Source organism: Apodemus sylvaticus, chromosome 6 (assembly GCF_947179515.1).
Source record: "Apodemus sylvaticus chromosome 6, mApoSyl1.1, whole genome shotgun sequence".
Taxonomy (NCBI): domain Eukaryota; kingdom Metazoa; phylum Chordata; class Mammalia; order Rodentia; family Muridae; genus Apodemus; species Apodemus sylvaticus.
Genome location: NC_067477.1, coordinates 83,449,890 through 83,464,544, shown reverse-complemented (window position 1 = coordinate 83,464,544; position 14,655 = coordinate 83,449,890).

The following is a 14,655-nucleotide window of genomic DNA, read 5'->3' as shown; positions in this document are numbered from 1 at the left end:
ATTCACAGTTTATACTGATATTCCTTGTTCATTTTATTGGATATCAGTACATACCAGATATTAGCTCTCTATCGGATCTTTACCAATCCTACATCCAATAGAGGGCTAATATCCGATATGTACTGAAATTCCTACACTCCTTTCCCCTGTAACTAACAGCTTTCTTTTTTCCTGGAGCTTGCATTGTTAAAATAAACAGCAAATGATAGCCCACCTGAAAGGAGATGTGCAATTAGAGATCTGTGGTGAAAAGCAGCGTCCTTCCAACACTCCTCTCCATCTGTTGGGCCACACCTCTCCTCTGACCTCTGAATAGGAAAGTAACCCAATCATATCACAGGACAGAGCTTATTATGCTGCTTATCCTGGAGGACCTGTTCAGTGTGAATTTGGTTAATTTCCATAATCAGTCTAATCTGATTTTTTTCACATTTGCTGGTTACGATATAATAGTCAGTGATGGGATTGACTGTAAGACCATCTGTTCACCATTCAAAAGCCTAGACGTAGAAGACAAGAGTTGGTGCAAAGCAAATGAGGACTGGCCCTCTGCGAAAGGAGGGAGCAGCCATCATCCTCAAAAATGTGCAAAAAATTTATCAATACTTATTTATTATATAATATATACACATAATAATGTAATAATAATTCCTTCCACTATATTTCTAAGAGAATAAAAAGAATGCCCACCTTGTCAGGGAGGGGATAATATTGTCTTTCTTTTTTTCTTTAAGTAAGTAAATTAGGACTGAGAGAAAGAGTGAATGAATAACAGTGGATCTGTTGTACTGTGCTTTCACGATTATACAGTTTATTTTCTTCCATTCTTGGAATGCAGTCAGAGAGGAGGTAGAAGATCAGCTGGATTTTCAGTAGAGAGAAAGTGGTGTTACGCTTTAACCTGAGCACACAGACACATTTTGAAAGAATTACAGGAAACAGCTGCAGTCTAGGGTCTCAATAAAGGGATGCAGGGATTCCGTGTGACCCGGCATTCAGTGTCTCCAGTGGTCACCCAGTTCCCTTTGTTTCTCACACATTTGCTGTGCTGGGAATGTTCCCTTAGCTTTTCAGATTTCGCTAAGATCTGTCACTCCAACTTTGGGAGTCCAGCTACTATGGCAGCCTGAAGAGGAGACTGAGGAGTGCCAGTTGTCTCCTGTGTCTTTCACGCTATAAATGAAGCTTCTCTCTATAACAGATTGACTTGTGGGGCTAGGGACATTATGGTTTTTGTTTGTTTGTTTGTTTTGGGGTTTTTGGGGGGGTTTTTGGGGGTTTTTTTTTTGGTTTTTGTTTTGTTTTGTTTTGTTTTGTTTTGTTTTTGTTTTTGTTTTTTGTTTTTTAAGACAGGTTTTCTCTGTATAGCTCTGGCTGTCCTGGAACTCACTCTGTAGACCAGGCTGGACTCGAACACAGAAATCCGCCTGCCTCTGCCTCCCAAGTGCTGGGATTACAGGCATGCGCCACCATGCCCGGCTGCTAGGGACATTATGAATTGAATATAAAAATGCCTTCCAAGCTTTTTTGGCACAGGGACAACAGAGGGGTAAGATGTAGCTGCTAGAGATTCCCTGTATCATGGCAGAACCACAGGGATTCACCACCAGAATCAGATTTTATTAAGGTTTACAAGATTGTTGTGCCCAGAGATTGAGTTACCATTGTTCCTGGGGGGAAAAATGCCTTCCAAGATTCTCTTGAAAATGAGAACTTCAGACTAACTTGCAAGGGGCATGGCCTTCCTTCTCTCTGGAACTCAGGTCCTATAACAGCATTCACTGATTTAAAGGGGGTGAGAGTGAGGATTTAGACTTTGAACATAATTTCCAGATGGCTGGAATAAAGCAGTATTTATAGCCATAACCTATCCCTGACACATCCAGCAAAATCCCCTTGTTCCATATGAAGGACAATGAATAACATTTATTTATTGTGTAGATCTGAACTCCTGGTCAATTCTTAAATTTAGTTTTTATCAGAAGATGTTTGTTTTTCTGAGACAGGATGTCTCTGTGCAGCCCTTGCGGTCCTGGCCCGGAACTCAGAGATCTGCCTGCCTCTGCCTGCAAGTGCTGGAGACAAAGGCATGCACCTTCACCCATCAGGAAGACTTTAGTTTTAAATCTGAAGATTTTTCTGTTTGCTTTAATCTAAGACTTGGATCCCAAAGAAAGGAAGAACACCAGAGATTATTTCTGCAGCCAGATCTCTGGATATTTAATAATAAAAATAGGGCCAACAAAATGTCTCAGTGGAAAAAGACAGTCCCTGCCAGACCTGAATTTGATCCCAGAAGCTAAGTAAAGGTGTTTCAGAGATCCCAAAAGCCTAGACTCGTTCTGAACAAGGTAAAGAATGAAACTCAAATCAATACCATCTTTGCAGGCACTGGAAAACTTCCAGAGTCTGAGCTCATGATCTATTCTTCTTACATATTAGGCATAGTAAAACTTTGGGAAGGCCACTCTCTCGGTTCCCTTAGGCACAGACACCCCTTGCCCAACTACAGACTATGCTTGTCAGAAGATCAGTTAGGCTGCCCACCTACAGAAGTTCCCCACTCTTTCACTCCCAATAAACCCAATCCTCAGCTGTCTCGTCCCCATTCCTTGTGGTGTCCCAGCCCCAACTCTGGCAGATATGCCCTACCCAAATACAGGCCACGCTTGCCAGAAAACCAGGTAGGTTGCCCACTGAGAGAACTACTCCACTCTCTCAGCAACCCCCTCCTCATTGCCATATCCTAGCCACCAACTCAAGCAGAGACTCCCTGCTGGACCAGAGGCCACACCAGTCACCAGAATTCCAAGTAGGCCCACACCATGAGAGGAAACCTATGCCCAACACTGCTTGGATGGCCAGGAAGTGGAACCTGGGTAGCCAGAGGCCTAGATTAAAACCAAATGGGATGGGGGGGGGGGAGTCAGTGAAATGATTCTTAATGATATTCTACTATACTCATAGATCTAGGCCTGATAGTCATCAGAGAATCCAGCAGATTATGGGAGCGGACACAGATATCCACAGCCATATATTAGGTAGAGCTTGAGGGACCCCAAGGAAGAAGGGGAGGAAGAACTGTAGGAGCCAGAGCGGTCAAGGACACCAAGAGAACACAACCCACAGAATCAACTAAGCAGGGCCCATATGGGCTCACAGAGACTGAAAGAACAGTCACAGAGCCTGTGTTGTAATTGTTTAGCTTGAACGTTTTTTGTTTGTTGGTTGTTTGGTTGGTTGGTTGGTTGGTTGGTTGGTTGGTTGGTTTTTTGAGGCAGGGTTTCTCTGTAGTACTGGCTGTCCTGGAACTCACTCTGTAGACCAGGCTGGCCTTGAACTCAGAGATTCAGCTGCCTCTGCCTCCTAAGTGCTGGGATCAAAGCCATGTGCCACCACCGCCCAGTTACCTTGGAGTTTTAATGAGACTCCTAACAGTGGAGTATCTCTGACTCCTTTACCCACACTTGGGGCCCTCTTCTTCCTCTTGGATTGCCTCATCTAGCCTGGATATGAGTCTTTCTAACTAGTCTTATTACATCTTATTATGCTGTGTTCAGTTAATATTCCTGGGAAGCCTGCTCTTTTCTGAAGAGAAATGGAAGAACAGTGGATCTGGAAGAGAGGGGAGGTGTCTTAGTCGGGGTTTCTATTCCTGCACAAACATCATGACCAAGAAGCAAGTTGGGGAGGAAAGGGTTTATTCAGCTTACACTTCTGTGTTGCTGTTCATCACAAAAGGAAGTCAGGACTGGAACTCAAGCAGGTTAGGAAGCAGGAGCTGATGCAGAGGCCATGGAGAGATGTTCCTTACTGGCTTGCTTCCCCTGGCTTGCTCAGCCTGCTCTCTTATAGAACCCAAGAATACCAGCCCAGAGATGGTACCACCCACAAGGGGCCTTCCCCCCCTTGATCACTAATCAAATGTCCCACAGCTGGATCTCATGGAGGCACTTCCCAACTGAAGCTCCTTTCTCTGTGATAATGCCAGCCTGTGTCAAGTTGACACACAAAACCAACCAGTACAGGAGGTAAACAGGTGGGAGACTGGGAGGGGAAAATGGAGGGGCAAGTGCAGTTGGGAAGTAATGTATGAGAGAAGATTAAATTTAAAAAGAAGAGAAAAAAGCAACTTGGGGAAGGAGTTTCCATGTGACAATTATCACAACAAAGTTTTAGTCATAGCCACACAGAAACTCCCTGGCAAGACAGCAAGGCACCTGTGACCTTTACAGTAAGAAGGTATTCTTGAAGCCAACCTGGTCTACAAGGCAAGTTCTAGGACAGTCAAGGTTATAAAGAGAAACCCTGTCTCAAAAATACTGACCTCTCACCACACCCTAAAAACAGAATGAGTTCTATTCACCGACAGAGCTCAGGCTAGGGCCTAGAAGGATCCATGGTAAACACAAGGAGAGATTCTCTTGGAGGATAGAAGGCTCATGGGGGTAGGGGGCTCCTTCATAGGAATGGATTCTACTCACTGAGGGACAACGGTCTGGATTAGGGCCTAAACAATGTTCAGGATATTGAGAGGAGTCAGATGGAGGCTGGACCCTCATGATCGATCACCAGGTGGTTCGATCACTTTCACTCTGTCATTCCAGGTGGCCAGGAGTCATTCTTGTCCTTCCTTTGAAAATAATAGGTCCATGTGATCCACAGTCCTGGTTTTCCCAATGCTCACTCTAATCTGTGCCTTCGTACAAAGGTGGAATGGGAAACCTGACTTCACAGAGTTATTCTCTGACATCTACACGCGTGCCGTGGCAAGCTTGTGAGTACACGTGCACACACGCAAACAACAACAATGAAGTTTAAAGGATAAAAAATGCAAAAAGAATTCTGCTCAGCTGAAAAGAAAAAAGAATGGAATTTAGTCACGTTAACTTCTCTTGTAACTGCACCATCTAAAAGCAGGATTTTTTTGTCAATGAAAGATAAATACTCATGTGTCAGCAACTATAGAAGCCAGGACTGTTAACCCAGGTAAAACTCAGTCTCTACTAGGCTTCCTTCTGGGACACGTTACCTCTAGTACTGACGTGAGTTCTTCCTCGGGCTTTGGGGCGGGGGATTTTTGTTCTTTCTACATACTTTCCACATGTTATCCCTCAGAGGCTTCCAAATAATTTAAATGGCTTTCAAACAGTTTAAATTAAGCATCTTCAAGAGAGAAGAGTTTAATCTTCTCTAATTATCTGACCTGATTCTGAACTGTGAAAGTTAAATGATGCTAATTAGAAGGACAGGGTGGGAATGGAAGGGGCGGGGAAAGGCTTTGTTTGCCACACACTCTCCATTAGTCCCTTTCCTATAAATACTTTCCCTTCCACAAGGAATCCTCAAAGGTTGGGAATTTCTTTTTTTTTTTTTTTTTAATCCTTCTCTGAGTAGTGAGCTTGATCCAACCAGACCTTTCCCATTGTATACGATGCTCAATAAATAAATAGAAAAGGTATCAATTCTTTACAACATCATGGCAGGTTCTTCAATGTGTAAACAGGTTTATAAAGGAAATATCATGAATGGGTATGCTTGTTTTCTGTTAGTTCACAACAAATCACTTGAAATCTCAACAGCTCAAGACAATAAACATTTATTACCTCAACCATTTCCTGAAGCTTGGGAATCTAAAAATGGTGTACACAATGCTCCTGTCCAAAGGTCCATACAAGACTTCAGTCAAGCTACAGACTTTGAGATAAATCTTTCTCTTACATTTCCTCTGGAGACATTTCCAGAATGGGCCACACATAGGCTGTTGCCAGGAGACCTCAACTCCCCAATTACCGACTGCTTGACTATCCTTAAGACATGAATGCTATCTCTCGATAGTAAGAGAACAAAAGAGAGGGACAATGTGGCTGACTGTCTAGCTCTAAAAGTTATGTGATGTCATTTTTGCATCTTTTCATCATTTCAAGCAAGTTAACTAGTCCAACGTTCACTGAGGGCAAAATGTAAGCCTCACCTTTGGAATTGTGGGCACATTTTTAAATTCACACAGAGTAGACTCAACATGTAAATCACTGTCTGGGCTGTTTCATACACAATGTCTGAAATCCAGGGGCTGTGGGCATAGTTCAGTACCAGAATGTTTACCTAGTGTGCATGAGACCCTGAGTTCAATGTTCAAAACCAGAAAGGAGGGAGATAGAATAAGAGGATGAAGTAGCATTATAAGGAACTGACATCCACTGATAACCACCATTGACCAGAGCTAAGTGAACTGAGGAACACACACAACAGTGACCTCTGGTCTACACACACACACACACACACACACACACACACACACATGCATATATACATACACATACCTACCCATCACATACACAGACATATGCCCCTTGTGGAGGCTGTTGGGGAGAATCTGCAGAGGGTTTTCTTGTGCTTTATTTCACTTTATTTTGGTCTTTGCCAGCTTCCAGCATGGACTTCTAGCTCTTAGCATGTGGTCTTCCCTCCCAGCATCTTCTCTGTCATCTTCCTCTTTATAGGAATCAGGTGATTGTGTCACATTCACTCAGATAACACTCCCTCTTTAAAAGCTGTAACTCAGTCCTCTCCAAGGCTCCCTTGATCATTCAAAGCAACATACTCACAGATTCCAAGAGTCACTGTCTGGATCTGTTTAAGGAAAGTCAGTTACTTTCAGAAGGATATTGGTGGTAACTTATTGAAGGAAAGATCCTGATATACCTTGTTAATGCCAAAAGGAAAAAAATATTTATCTTCATTACTAATTGTTTAAAACAACTGTTATTTTATGTACTAAGATCGTATTTGACCATCTTTTCCCCAGTGAAATCCTATTGACCTGTTAAATCATACCTGTTTGCAGTATCTTATTACATTTAAACCACTGAATCAACCAGAATTGAATATATAATGTATATATATGTCATATATTTATGGCTCTCAAAAATGTTAGTTTCTTTCATTAGTGCTACAACCCCACACTTTTATCTCCACCACCTACCGCAAGAACATTGAGAAATATTCTTTTGAAATTATGAGATCTGCCTAAGCAAGTCCTTTCTAAGACTGGAAAATAGAATGGTGATACTTAAGACCCAATGCACTTTTGTCCTCCATGTCCACCCCACATGTGTGTGACCATGTGCCCAGGTCAGCTTTTTAAAACTCTGTGAAAGTGTGAAGGACACAGCATATGCACCTGTCACATCCAGAGAACTTCAAAATGAGCTGTGTTCTGTGAGAGACATGTTTTTATGCATTGTTGGTCGGCACATGCTTCATTTTGAGAAGGTAAATATTATCCTTGCTTCTAAAATAAACAGTGGCACAACATATTTTTAGAAATGTAAATAGGCTTGAGTACAGAATGCCGGGAGTGGCCTGGTTCCCTCCTTTCAACAACAAAACTCAAGAAAACGATAACATGTCAGAAGAGAATGAAGTATGTAAGTTAAATAAACAACTTCAAGGTGTATGTTATATAACACAACTTAAAAGAGGTAATTTCACATATTGAATAAAATCAGAATCAGTAGGTTCATTAGAATATTGAACAAATGGTCATTAGGTATTAATTATGTACCAGGTACTGTCTTTGTAAGTCATGAACTACATTTATGAACTATTTGTATTAACTTATTTAAAAAGTAAATTGTAAAATGCCAGGCAGTAATGATACATCATAGTTCTAAAAGATCATGTCAATCATACAGATAGGGAAAGATCAGAAGTTATAGAGGAATGGTTCGCTATAAAACTGAATCTCAGAGCCATTCAAAAGATGTGTGTAAGACAGCCTGTGATGTTTTGAGAAAGAGGGCCCAGGTGGTGGGAAAAACAATGTCAAGATCTCCAGGCAAGTAGCCCTGACCTATTTAAAAGATCAAGAAATGCAAGTTGATCCATCACCAAGTAGGGGTAAGTTAAAGTGCATTAGGCAAGCGTTTGGCCTGTATGGACTTCTAAGTCATTGATAACTCTTGGCTTTTGCCAGGGGATTTGAAAGGCATTGATTATGGAACTAAAATGACTGGATTTGCTTTTCAAATAGATTGAAATCTGCTGTATGGGAATGAAAGTTGTGGGGAGGGGATATCAAGGCAGATGACTAGGAAACTTCTGCTATAGTCTAGACCAGAAACAGCAATTACTGTAGTGAGTTGGCAACTGTGGAAATCACAAAAAGCAGTTCTGCTTCAGGGCTGGAGAGATGACTCAGAGCACTAGCTGCTCTTCCAAGAACCCAGGTTCAAATCCCAGCACCTCCACGGCAGTTCACAACTCCACCTGCAGGGATCCCAACTGCTTTTTCTGGCTTCTGCAGACAGGCATAAGGCACTCACATGGGCCACAGATATACACACAGGCAAAACATCCATGTGCATTAAAGAATTTAAAAATTAATTGATTAAATAAAATGCATTGATAAAAAATGATTTGTTCAATTAAGAACATAATTTAAAGTAGGCCCAAAATTCTTACTATCGGTGGACTGTCCTCAGCTAAGGGAGAGAAGAAAAGTTAAAGATGTTGCCAGCTAGAGGCCAGACTGAAAATGTGGAGTAAACAGATTCATACGTGGCTTAAAGAAGAGCAACAGCAAGAGGCGAGATACTTAAGGTCAGAAACTGGATGAACCCAGCTAGCAAGTACAGCTAAAACAGAACTGACCCAAGACACAGACGTTGGAATTAGCAGAAATTAGAGTCCCGGTGCCCTAAGAAACAAACAGGGAGCTGTTTTGTTTTGTTTTGTTTTGTTTCTCCCTTTGTGGAAAGGCCTGGTAAACACAGTGGGAAGACCAGCGTAGTTAGGGAGAAGATAAGAGGGGCTAGCTTAGGTCTGACTCTGACAGGCTTGGGTAAAAAGGACTCCTAGCCATAATCACTTGTTTGAAGTATCATTTTCTCGAAGGGAAATCATCATTGTTAAAGATACAAAAACAACCTCAGGTTCCAAATAAAATTAAAATGTTGAATATAATGGCTGATGGTTATAAAAACTGCAGGGTGTGGAGTGCTCGGTTAGTTTTCTGAGTACCTGGCTTCTCTGGGTGAGCTACCATGTAGGGCGTTAGCTTTCAAGTGATTAATAAATATGTCTGAGCTTTGGTACTCAGTGTATTCATTGTAAAAAATTAAGATGGCCCACTAAAGTGGTGCCTCCTGATGCATTATGGCACCGTCTTACAAAAACAACACACACACACACACACACACACACTTGAAAAATAAGTCTTTAAAACACGTTAAATTTTAAGTAATCTGTAAGCCAACTGGAAAATATTCAAACAGTATTCATGAATTTTGTATTTTCTAAAGCTAAATACTGAACTCAGATCCTAGTTCATAGACTCGGCCACTAACCTGCACTCCTTGCCCTTTTCCCCTTTGAAACAGAGATAATATTTAATTAACAACAACCTGCTAATCTTTTCTTCCTTTGCTGAATTCAAAGCTCCCTTTAAGACCCTGCCAAGAACTGGCAGTTGCAGTGAATTTAAAAATGCATTACTTTTTTTTTTTTAAGCTGCATTTGTTTTAAAATATAATCACAGTAAATGCTTTCGAATGCTGGACTTCGAAAGGTTATTCAGACTTTAATAGCTTTCTGACTTCACCAAAATGAGCGTTATAAACGCCCCCACACAATCTTGTAGAAGCCTAAATGTCTCGGAAGAGTTCGAGGAGGTTGTGTAAGTCAGATGCTTAATGTAGTAGTCATTTTGAAAATTTTTACATTGATGTATTCATTCGTATGTGTTTCCTAATATTTTGCTAGACCTTGCATGCAAACAAAATATCTCTTTTCCAGAAAATATAAGGCTCTAACACAGGCACGGTGTGTTGACTTCCCTTGGTCCCAGAATGACTCTGCAGTGACAGCAGTATTTTTTTAAGAGACTCTGGGTGTGGCAGGAGAGCCTGCCATCCTTTGATAAAGAAGTTCTAAGTGAGAGATAAAATACATTTCTTTTTCATTCACTACTTTTATGGAACCCAAGTAGGATTACCATTTCTCTTGAGATTCAAAATAGAAAATTAGAATTGCCAATATGTTTGAATTCAGAAAGCAACACACGTGGAAGAAATAGGAAGTAAGACAAAGAACAGTTATCCTGCGCTGGGACCTTGTACCTCCTTCAGCAACTGTAATGCAGATCTCTGTCTTTTTCTCCTTCCCCAGGGCGGTTTCTGGAGGCCCAGGGGCCATATGCAGAAAAAATGTATGTCCTTGTTTTCCTTTTCCCCTTGGATTCTCACTCCCTTGTTTGCTTACGGAAAACGTGGTCTGCCTTATTCAGGGCATGGGGTGTTCCTGGACTGTCCTACCACTGCCCTCCGCTGCATGGTTCAAGTTCAGATCAAACTATAGAACTGTGTTTTCTCGGGTGACGGACAGAATATCCACATCAGCATCAACCTACATCACTGAACATGCCAGCTCCGGACAGCCTGACTCCAGCAAACCCTCCTTTGCACTCAACTCTAGCACTACAGGCACTACTTTCCTGTGACCTCTGTCATCGGCCGTGACTTCAAAGAAAGATAAAAACTGAGCAGGGTGATGGAAAAGAATTTGCAGTTTCTCAAAAGGGAGGTGGCAGCATATGCCAAAACAAGGGCATCCTGAAAGGCTGGATGGATCGTTTTTTCCCAGCCTGATTCCCCGGGGCACCATTGCGGGATCTCGGGCAACTTTACTACACTCTCCCACCTACCTGGAGGGATGTGAGCCCTTTCTTCTAGACTCTCAGCTGAGAAGCTAAACAAACAAACGAGCAAACAAAACCTAAATGTTTTTTTAGTTTCTGGACCATTGACAAGTAGCAATGTATGCATTTATGAGAGCCTATCTGAAATGTGTATACAGTCTGAAATAGCTTAGAGGGGTCTCATGAGCACATCGATCCCCTCAAATGCTCATAATTCTTTGCTGCTGTTTAACTGAAATGTTGGATATTTTCACCAATCACCCTACCAACCCATCAGCCCTGGCTTTTGTGAAAAAAGTAAGAACCTGGGGTAACGGTTGTTTTACTCTGACTTCTTTCACGTAGCATGATGTCCTCTGAGTTCTCAAGTTTTTGAAAATGATAGAGACTGAAAGGACTTTCAGCACCAAGATGAAAGGGCGTAAAAGGGGGGAGTATAGGGGGTTAAGTGAGTGTGGCTAGGTGGCGTGGGGAAGGTGTCCAGGCGGGCCCTTGCCTGGGCACCTCTGCCCCTGAGGGACCACACACACACAGTCATGGTATAGAATAGAGTTTATTCAGAGTAGGGGATGGAAGTTAGTGGTAGAGAGAGGTAGAGAGAGAGGGAGAGAGAGAGACAGAGAGAGAATAGAGAGAGTGAGAGAGTGGAGGTCAGCCATGACCACGTGGAGGCGGGAAGAGCCCCAGGGGCAGAGAGGTGAGAGAGTGTGGGAGAGCAAGAGAGCAAAGAGGAGGAGGAGGAGGAGGAGCAAGTAGCCCCTCTTATAGTGGGCCAGATCTCTGGGGCGGGGCATACCTGGCTATTGCCAGGTAGGTGTGGGGTGGAGCTTAGACAAAACCCCAACAGAGACTTCCTCCTTTTTGAGGCTAAGTAGTGATTATATACATATGTATATAATATGTATAATATATATATATATTAGTTGTCTGCTGGTGGACAATTATGTTCAATATATTACAGCTTAGACTGGCGATGTCCTCTCTGACTGGATTAAGAATTACCTTAACAATAGGCATCTAATGGAAAGAAGATTGTGCTCAGAGATATACCAGGTGGATAGACATCCTAGACCTGTCTATTAGAATTCATGCAACCTTAAACATACAAGTTTATGCTCTTACAGCTTGGGGGTGGGGGAAGAAGGTTGATGTTAAGTGATAGGAATGGGCAGGTCTCATCTACGCCTACGTTTGTTTATTCTTTTGGCAGATGTAAATGGTATGTGGAGAGGGAGTCTACTGTGCTGAGAGGCCTGTGGTGGGATGAGGTCCTGAATAGAAAGTCCCAGCAAAACGGAAGAATGTGTTTCACCTAGTGGGCGGTTTCTTCGCCTTCTCTCTAAGAAGTCACCATCAACGCAGCAGCAGTCATCAAACCAAGGTCCCTACCCTCCTGAGTGGACACTGGGGACTGAGGCGGATATTAGGAGGAGTACTGGGAATATGCTGGAGCACTGGATCAGGGAAAACCTTTCCATGGGTTTTAGTTTTTTGGTTTTTTGTTTTTAATTAAAATCCCCTAAGGAGGTAACTTTCTGTATTTATTCGTCTACAATCCCCTTCACATTTAAGAGTCAGAGAACATCACTGAGAGACAAAAAATTCTCAGACCAATGCCTTACATTTCCCATTGTGATATGATTAGGTTAGTCTTTATAAGCCTAGCTGGATACTGGAAAGTCTTTTGGAAATAAACGAGAGAGAGAGAGAGAGAGAGAGAGAGAGAGAGAGAGAGAGAGAGAGAGAGAGAGAGAGAGAACTCTTATTTTTCAGCCTGTTCTGCCCTGCTACTGAATTATCCCAAATTGGCCACAGTTTATTTGAAGCATCCTAAAATGGAAAAAAGGATAACAACAATAGTAATAATCTCCTAAAACGCATTTTAAAAACACACTGATAAATTAGATCTATTTCTAAAGTGAAGGTGAGAAGGGCGGGCCTAGGCAGATTCTCCGATAACACACCTACTGCATTTGTAAAACAATCCCTCTACCCCTTTTCTGGCCTCACCCTGCTTTTGACCCAGAGCAGTCTAACACCCAAGCAAGGCCAGATGGGCTTCCGCCCCCAACAGCCCAGGCTGCACTGGCCCCGGCTGGGACATTGTCTGGCTAATGGAATTCTGGAAAGAGGCCAGCGCCACAGCCAGCCTGTGTGTGGTAGGGTTTTTGTTTTGTTTTGGTGTGTTTTGTTTTCAGTGATCGCACACTTCAGTCTAAACTGAAGGTGGCATGGGGGTGGGGAAGCACTTAGAGGAGACTCGGACAGCGACATATGGATGAACTTTGCAAAGAGATAAGAAAAAGGCTCAGTCAACTGATAAGAAGAGAAAAATCATGGCAAAGATTTTAATTTGGTGTGAAATTAAATCTCATCACAGAATGCATAGACGGGAAAAGCCTAAAATCCTACCTCCCAAAGATGTGTCAACAAGCAAGGGGCAGGGCCCAGTATCAGTTGGTAAACTGCTCGAGGGCAAAGGGTTGGCTGTCAGGAAACCAGCTTAAGCAAAGGAAAGGGAGCGCTCTGGTCCGAGGATTTACAGGACTGTTTTTACCGGTGGGAGCTTTTGTTTTGCTTTTGATGCGAAGATACTTGCCTTGTCTTTTTCACAAGTACAAAAAGAAAAAAGAAAAGAAAAAAAGTAAAGTAAAAAGATAACATCTGGGGCAGCCCCCGCCCCTCCATGGCTCTCTTACAGAACGCTGCCTTCTTGGGTCCAGTCCTTGATCCTGCCTCAACTGCTGGACTGAAAAAGACGAGGGGAGGGCAATTAAGACGCTGAGCTCTGAAGCTTTTCCTCCAGGTAGTAAACTGGCATTGAAATATTCCACATTAACTCATCTGCTGGAATCCTCACGAAGCAAGCCAAAGGCACAGTGCTGCGTTTCAGGCACGTGCTATTCCTCACTGTCACCCTATGTTAATATACAGTCTAATTGAAACGTTTGCTTCCAGCATCTGGACAGGACTCATAAGATGCTAATATCAACCACCAAAGATTGTTGTCCTTGCTGGGCGGTGGTGGCGCATGCCTTTAATCCCAGCACTTGGGAGGCAGAGGCAGGTAGATTTCTGAGTAGGAGGTCAGCCTGGTCTACAGAGTGAGTTCCAGGACAGCCAGGGCTATGCAGAAAATCCCTGTCTGGGAAAAAAAAAAAAAAGATTATTGTCCCTAAATCCTCACTCTGCAGAAAATCTAAAATGTTCATAGGAAATAAGTCTTCAAAGATCAAAGAGTACACCAGACTCTTATAAAGAAGCTCAGATGCAAGATGTCCTGATGAATGCCAGTTTTTGGCCTGTACTTTTCCTTGGGGGGGGGGGGGGAGGGGGAGGGGCAGAAGCCTATGAAAAGCGCCTTTACAAAGGTGCTTCTAAACAACAACAACAACAACAAAAAACAAACAAATGAAAAAAAAGCAAAATCTCCTTAAACCCAATTCTGTGGGCTACACAGCATTAGGCAAGCAAGGCTGAACCTAATGACAGCATTAGGCAAGCAAAGTGTACCTAATGACAACGAAGGGCCTGATCCGTGAGACCTGTAAGTTCCTCCCCTAGTGATACAAAAGTAAATAAAAGAAGGAAATCAGACATAAGTAATATTAATCCCAAAGATTCGAGGAGAAAGACTACTAACCCAAATCAACGTGGCCTAATTAAGAAAAGCAAGCTTTTTCCTTGTACCTGGGCCACCTCCCACTAAGGCAAGAGGTTAACATTGGACATGAGGAAAACAAGGTGTTTGCAGCTTAGGGATAGGGAGTTTCCAGACAAAATACGAGACGGTACAGAAGCAGAGTAGTACAAGGTGGTAGCCACCCAGCAGTCAAATGGCTTTTTGAAACAAAGTTAAGGTTGCATGATGGCAACTTTCTGGAATGAAGACATGGAACAGGCAGTACAGAGTCATCTGTAGTTAAGGTTATAGGCAGGACACAGTCCAACCCTTG